An 8,692-nucleotide genomic window follows, 5' to 3' on the forward strand; every position below is an offset into this window, starting at 1 on the left:
ATGTGCTTTTGTTTTTCATTTTTCTGATTTTTTTGAATTTTGTGCCCACCCATTTGTATCTTGGTCAAATCCTAGGTTTGATAATGATTTAAACAAGTTTAAAATATGAAAATGCAAATGTAAGCATGGATCCTTATTAGTCACTCTAAAATGAAGCTTTTGGGAGGTTTTTGAAATTTCCATGTTTGAAACCCAAAACCACTTCTCTTCACATGCTTGACTTCATAAGACATAGTTAATTAATTTAGGGGTTAGGGGGTATAGATACATGATTTGTGTGGTTTGAATATGTATGGACCTTGTTTATCAACTTCAATGCTTACTATATGACATACGAAAACTATTTTCTTTGGTTTTTATTTTTTTTGTTTTTTTTCAATTTTGATGCCCATTTGAATCTTGTCAAATCCTAGGTTTGACGACCAAGATAATTTAAACAAGTTTAAAACATGAAAATGAAAAGGGAAGCATGGATCCTTGTTAGTCACTCTAAAATGAAGCTTTTGGGATGTTCTTGAAATTTCCATGTTTGAAACCCAAAACGACTTCGATCTCTTCATGCATGCTAGACTTCATAAGATCGACAGGGGGTAGATACATGATTTGTCTGGTTTGGATATACCTAGACCTCATTTATCAACTCGAATGCTTACGATATGACATATATCAGAAGACTATGTGCTTTTGTTTTTCATTTTTCTGATTTTTTTGAATTTTGTGCCCACCCATTTGTATCTTGGTCAAATCCTAGGTTTGATAATGATTTAAACAAGTTTATAATATGAAAATGCAAATGTAAGCATGGATCCTTCTTAGTCACTCTAAAATGAAGCTTTTGGGAGGTTTTTGAAATTTCCATGTTTGAAACCCAAAACCACTTCTCTTCACATGCTTGACTTCATAATTAAGACATAGTTAATTAATTTAGGGGTTAGGGGGTATAGATACATGATTTGTGTGGTTTGAATATGTATGGACCTTGTTTATCAACTTCAATGCTTACTATATGACATAAGAAAACTATTTGCTTTGGTTTTTATTTTTTCTGATTTTTTTTTCAATTTTGATGCCCATTTGAATCTTGTCAAATCCTAGGTTTGAAGACCAAGATAATTTAAACAAGTTTAAAACATGAAAATGAAAAGGGAAGCATGGATCCTTCTTAGTCACTCTAAAATGAAGCTTTTGGGAGGTTTTTGAAATTTCCATGTTTGACCACTTCTCTTCACATGCTTGACTTCATAAGACAGATAGCTACATGATTTGTCTGGTTTGAATATGTCTAGACCTTGTTTATCAACTTTAATGCTTACTATATGACATAAGAAAACTATTTGCTTTGGTTTTTCTTTTTGCTGATTTTTTTTTCAATTTTGATGCCCATTTGAATCTTGTCTAATCCTAGGTTTGACCAAGATAATTTAAACAAGTTTAAAACATGAAAATGAAAAGGGAAGCATGTATCCTTCTTAGTCACTCTAAACTCGGGTTTTGGCCAGTTCTACAGATCAAGGGTTTAAAAAAAATCCAACTACGGGGTTCGAACAACACGATTCTAATCCAAGAATTTTTTCGACCTCATCCAAATGGCCTCAAGCTATAGGGTTAGCATGTAGTGCAGTTTCTGTGAAAATGTATGCACTATGTGTGCTATAACTTGTATGTCTTTCAAATTTGAACCAAATTTGAATAAGTTTGAAATATTTGAAAAGGGGCTTTTGGGAGGATTTTGAAATTTCCATGTTTGAAACCCAAAGCCACTTATCTTCATGCTTGACTTCATAAGACGGAGTTTAGGGGTTAGGGGGTAGATACATGATTTGTATGGTTTGATATGTCTAGACCTTGTTTATCAACTTTAATGCTTACTATATGACATAAGAAGACTATGTGATTTGGTTTTTCATTTTTCCGTGTTTTTATTTTTCTGCCCATTTGAATCTTGGTCAAATCCTAGGTTTCACCAAGATTTAGACAAGTTTAACACGTAAATGAGTTAACTTGGATTTCCTACCCTTGAATCCATAGGAAACTTTGTTCTAATGCACTATAATAATCAATCGAGTTTTTACACCAACAGGTCTGTCACTTACGTGTGGTGCCCACGCTTGAGGTCCCACACTTCAGTGAGCACAAGTCACGTGCAATAGGTACGCAAATTCCCAGCCATCTTCTTTGTCAAGAGAAGACGCATCAGGATGCGTATTGGAAGTCTGTGGGTCCTTCTGGATCCTTCGGTTGTCCCTCTCACAAAAAAAACAAATCTCCCTCATTCTCGGCCTCGCTCGACTCGCTCGCTCGCTCGCTCGCACCTCCTGCTCACTGACAAACCCTGCACAAAAGTCAACATCATCACCCGAAAAAGGGGAGACACCATAATGCTCTCCCTTCGTCTCTCCTTCCGAGTGATCCCTCTTCCTCCGAGTTTCACTCGACGGGCAAACACCCATGTGCTGCATAGTAATAATAAAAAGGTAGTAGAAAAATCGATATACGAATATATAATTAAATAGGTTAAACTCGGGTTTTGCCCAGTTCTACAGATCAAGGGTTCAAAAAAAATCCAACTACGGGGTTCGAACAACACGATTCTAATCCAAGAATTTTTTCGACCTCATCCAAATGGCCTCAAATTATAGGGTTAGCATCTAGTGCAGTTTGTGTGAAAATGTATGCAATATGTGTGCTATAACTTGTATGTCTTTCAAATTTGAACCAAATTTGAATAAGTTTGAAATATTTGAAAAGGGGCTTTTGGGAGGTTTTTGAAATTTCCATGTTTGAAACCCAAAACCACTTCTCTTCATGCTTGACTTCATAAGACGGAGTTTAGGGGTTAGGGGGTATAGATACATGATTTGTCTGGTTTGGATATACCTAGACCTCGTTTATCAACTTTAATGCTTACTATATAACATAAGAAAACTATTTGCTTTGGTTTTTCTTTTTGCTGATTTTTTTTTTCAATTTTGATGCCCATTTGTATCTTGGTCAAATCCTAGGTTTGACCATGGTTTAAACAAGTTTAAATCATGAATATGAAAAAATAAGCATCTATCCTTCTTAGTCACCCCAAAATGTAGCTCTTGGGGGGGTTTTTGAAATTTCCATGTTTGAAACAAAAAAACCACTTCTCTTCATGCATGCTTGACTTCATAAGACAGAGTTTAGGGTTAGGGGTGTAGATATATACATGATTTTCTAGTTTGAATATGTCTAGACCTGTTTATCAACTTTAATGCTAACTATAGACATAAGAAGACTATGTGCTTTGGTTTTTCATTTTTCTATTTTTTTTTGAATTTTATGCCCATATATTTGAATCTTGGTCAAATCCTAGGTTCAACCAAGATTTAAACAAGTTTAAAACATGGAAATTAAAAGTTAAGCATGTATCCTTCTTAGTCACTCTAAAATGAAGCTTTTGGGATGTTCTTGAAATTTCCATGTTTGAAACCCAAAACGACTTCTCTTCATGCTAGACTTCATAAGATCGACGTGGGGTAGATACATGATTTGTCTGGTTTGGATATACCTAGACCTCGTTTATCAACTCGAATGCTTACGATATGACATATATAAGAAGACTATGTGCTTTTCACTACTAGGGAAAGGCCCATTGCCGGCGCACCTAAAACGCCCATTGTCGGCGCACCACGAGCCCGCCGGTGCGAACGCGCCGGTGATAAACGGACACTGCCGGCGCACCTGGTAGTGCGCCGGCGATATGTCAGCTACTGCCGGCGCACCACCAAGCTTCGCCGGCAAAGATATATTCCACCGGCGCACAATCAGGTGCGCCGGCAGTAGTGCTTCCAGCACTGGCGCATGCCACGTGCGCCGGCAATGTGTCATTTAGGTGCGCCGACAATTAATTCGAAAATTCTTTTTTCCAGCTTTTTTCCAGCATATTACAATACATATTTGACAGCAGTATATATTTACAACGCAGTTCATATTTATACAGTATTACATGCAATATGAGAAGCACATAGAGAGCCAAGTTTCATTTCGGTATCAGTACACAAATACGCAAGTCTCGTTTCGGAATGTGTTGATTCATACAACACATGTGCATATGCAACACCGAACGACGAAGTTTCACAAAGTTAGAAGTCTTGGTACATAGTCGTCACAAGTATCGTCATACACCTCACAATGTAGGTCCTAACCTAAACTAGAATCACATAGAACATGACCAACATGGTCATGACCATCATCACGAAGGCCATGGTCTTCATCCGGTTCCTCCTCATGTCCCTCATCTCTCCCGCTAGATAACGGGCGTATCTTCCTTCCGCCTCCACCCTAGTGGGGTATCCCTTGTAGCTGTTGCCGCTGAAACGGTGCACCTGTCTCCGACAGTCCTCCCAGTCGTCGTAGACTCCAGGAACCCTCCCCTTGTACACGACATATGTCGTCGGCATCTCCATTCACAAGACAAGTAAAACGTTAGTACCAATGCAATGAACAAGTGCCAACTCAAATAAGAGACAAGTAGTATGAACTAAATAGCATGTGCCTCATACTTTGTTGGTCGAAATAAATAATAACATACAGGAATGGGGTCAGTGAGGCTAGGTAGGATGCACAATAGATTTTTATTTGTGGGCATCTCTCCAAGCCTCACTGGCCCCACCCGGAGTGTACAAGTGACCGAACATTTTAATCATCGGCCAATGCAATTAAGAAGTGCGAATTCAAATAGAAGACAAGTAGTACGAATTAAATAGCGTGCCTCATACTTTGTCGGTCGAAACAAATATTAACATCCAGGGATGGAGTCAGTGAGGCTAGGTAGGATGCACAATAGATTGATACTTGTGGCAGTCGCACCAAGGCTCACTGGCTCCACCCCCGAGTGTACGATTGACCGAACATTCTAATCATCGGCGAACTCCAAATACGAGGCAAGTAGTGGTCGAGTAAATGCAAATAATTATTAAGCTATGTACGCCATAATCTTGAAATATATAGCAAAGTAAATGAAACTACAGACACATGTTCACATGCACATTCATACAACTAAATAAAAGCAACTAGTCGATTCTATGGGAATATTTAGCAATTCTTACTGTACTGAAGTTCAAGGACATATCGTTCAAGCTTTAGCAAGTGTTCCCGTCGTAGGATCAGGTTGTACGCCTAGGGGGGAATGGACGGCAGCCCTCAAGCGAGTTGAACGGCCTCTCATCACGCGACATCTCCAAGCGGAGGTCTATCTCGTCATTAGGTGGTAGACCATAGCCGTAGAAGAACTCGCCAGACCTATTGTTGACATCCTGCAGGATTATCGTGCAAATGAACTGCTGGATGCGACCCCAGTTCTTTCTAATCTCTCTATCAGGGACATCCGCCATGTTTGCAAACCTGTTTCTGAGATTATCTGGCAGCAACATGTCATCTGCGTACTTTATGTACTCCTGCATCTGAAGGATGGCGTACCACGCGTCCATCCCATTGTCGGGCGTCGGCGCACGAGGCGGGGAAGTTGGTTGTGTGGGTTAAGACGAAGCCTCCTCGGGATTTCCTCTCTACTTTGAGGGCCTGCCTTGTTGGCGAAGCCGGTGAGAGCATCATTGAGAAGGGCCACGATGTGGGAGTAGTCTTTCTTGCGGTCCCTACCCGAGTCGAGATAGACTGCATGCGAGTGTTGCGGGTGCACGACGATGAGGGTGCAGAACTTGTCTCTGCGGAAAACACACGGATTAACCTTTGGAAATGCAAATGGAGATATAGGATAGAATGGTGATGGGGGACTAGCGAGTGATTACTTACTCGGGGAAGTAAGGGATGAGAATGGCGCCCTTCTTAATGTTCGCCAGCATGAAATCCTCGACCTGCTGGGTGGCAATCGCGCGATCCCCAGGGTTGCAGATGATGCTCTCCCGCATATAGAAGGGGTCCATGATCGCGATGGTCGGCGTCCCCTCCTTAACAATCTGGGAAGACATGCTAAGAGCAACTAGGCGAACCACACTAAAGTGGAGCGCTTGCATGCGATAGATGCTGAAGATGTCGTTGAACCGGATGAAGCACAAGTCCGCGGGTTACTTCTCGACGAAGTTCATGCCAGTTGGCACCTTCGCCACGAAGAGAGGGTAACCAGGATCTTTTGATTTGAGAAGAAGGTTCTCCACATGCAAGACAGTCTCATGCAAGCTCCTCATATCCGGGGTGAGTTTCTTCACGACATGCTCCGTCAGCATCGGTTGACCCAAGTGATGCAGAGGTCGCCAATTGTTTGGCAACTTGTCAAGGAGTGGGACCTTGTCCTTGGATTTGGCCGCCGCCTTGTCTTGGGCGTCCTTCTTATTTGCCCTCTTCCTCTTCTTGGGTTGTAGTGCTGGACCATCCATCGCCGTAGTGGCCGTAGCACGGAGTGTGTTTGGGCTCAACATATTTTTGACGGCGGCGGTGGCGACCTCCTCAGGATTTTCCTCCTCATCAGCCGTTTCTTGAGAATCGAACAGCTTCTTGGAGCACACATATTTCAAGCCCGGCGCATCCTCATGGACAACTTGTGAAGACGTAGGAATATCCCATTGGAAGTTGTCACGTTCATATTCCTCGGCCTCTGGCGCAGCTGGCTGTTGTGGTGGGGCGCTGACCTCTGGCGCAGCTGGCCGTTCTGGTGGGGCGATGACCACGGGCGCCGCTGGCTGTCGTGGAGGGACGCTGACATGTGGCGCCGCAAGGTGCTTGTCTTTGCTTGCCGTCAACCCCGAGTAGGTGTTGATCCGAATTAGGGTCTTCGGCCATAGCAGTACCCAACCCTTCAGTGAGGCCAGATTCAACGGGCTATCGTCATCGGCACCATGCGGTTGATTAGGAGGAAACAAATCCTCATAGCCCGGTAACGCCCGATCCACTTCAACCCGGTAAACGTCATCCGCCATATCTCGTGTGTGCCACTTCTTATCCAGGGGCCGAATGATGGACCCCCTCGCGACGTCTTTGAGTTCGTCGTTTACTCTCATCAAAAAGGTGCATGGCGTCGAGAGCGCCTGCGAGAACATGTGTATGGCGTTAGAGAGAGGGCAAGGATGACGAAACTAATATATTAACTTGATGTACACATTAGTTAATTACCGTGAGGGCGTTGAGCTCGGCTAATGTCGACGGGCCAGCACATGCGGCGGCGGGCGTGCAAGTGACGGAGGGGCTGCTACCCGGCATGGACGGTGAATCCCTAGCACCAGCGACATTGCCGGCGGCCGGAGGAGTCTCCATTATAACATTGTCATTGCCGGCGGACGGCGGCACCATCGAGTTGCTGCCGTTGAAGCTAACCACTTGCATTTTCGGGGGGGGGGGGCCTTGTTTGCCACCCTCATACCACGCTTGTAGAGCGTTGAAATCTGCTTGGACTCCAGCGGCGACTTCAGCTTTGACTTCAGGTACGAGTGTAGCTTTGAGTTGCGGTACCAGTTGCGGTACCAAACCAGCTTGGACTTGGGCTAGGATTGACTCCCTCATTTCCTCCGCCTCCCGCTGCTTCCTCTCATTACGCGCATTTTTATCGGCCACAGACGACAAGCCATAGTGACCATGCTTGTAGCCTGTACCGGCGCCAGCCACACGGCCTCTATGCGGCCTTCTCGTCGGTGAATGCTCATTAACGATGTTTAGCGCCCGTACGAGAGGCTTGTCCCAGGCTACCCTGCCCGTCGACGCCTGGGACGAGGAGCCTTCATCACCTTGGGAGCCTTGAGAAAGTCTTTGTCTTTCTTCTTCCTGCGGAAGAAACGCGAACCATTTAGAAATGTTGCTACTATTATATGAACGATACTTGATCTAATAAAACCGGTAAATTGCTTACCAGTTTTTTCTCCAACGCCAGGACCTTCTGGTCGTTCGTGAACCAAATTATGTCGGTTACGACCTTCGGGTCCGTGACAAGTTCCCCGGTTAGTTTCTTCTTATGGTACCGGGACCTGATGAATCTTCTTTCAAGCGGGTCCTTGTACTTGAGCCAGGGGTTCTCAATGCCGGCATTTACATACGCCTCGTCCTCCTTCGCCCAATAGGGCTCCTTTCCCTCGTACCCACGGCTCCCAAGGATGTGGTTGCCGATGTTAAGCTCCCGCATTTCCTTCCCCCACAACTTGCGATTCTTGGTTGCTTGTAGCTCTTCATTGGCCACAAAAGCATCAAAGTCCGCCTGGGTGACATGCGGAAAGGCGGAGTGGACCTCTTCGAAACCTTTGCCCTCAGCAATCAGCTTCCGCACCATGTACTTATATCTGCTGAGGTGTTTGGTGAACTTCAAGAGGGCTTGTGAGTTCACAATGTTGTTGGTTTGATGACTGGAGGCGTAGTCGCCTAGGAACTTGTATCGTGCGTGCAACCTCGCAATGAGCTGGGCTCGCAAAGGCGCTTTGCTCTCAGCTCGGAGGTCCGTCTCGTTGAGATTGATGACCTCTTGGAGGATACATGCCAGTTGGTTGCCGTACCCCTTGGCAACATCCTTAGGCTCCACCGGCAAACCACTGGCGGGGTCCACCTCTGTGACTGTGTCTCTGCCGGTGCCGACCGTGTTTTGGCGCCTTGCCTTCCGCGGCCTCTTGGCTCCACTTGTCCCGGTGCCACTACTCCCAGCGGCGCCGCTAGGATCGTCGCCGGTTGCCTCATCGCCGCTAGGCTCGTAGGTACTACCCCCGGCGGCGGCGCTTGCCTCGTTGCCGCTCGG

Source organism: Lolium perenne, chromosome 4 (assembly GCF_019359855.2).
Source record: "Lolium perenne isolate Kyuss_39 chromosome 4, Kyuss_2.0, whole genome shotgun sequence".
Taxonomy (NCBI): domain Eukaryota; kingdom Viridiplantae; phylum Streptophyta; class Magnoliopsida; order Poales; family Poaceae; genus Lolium; species Lolium perenne.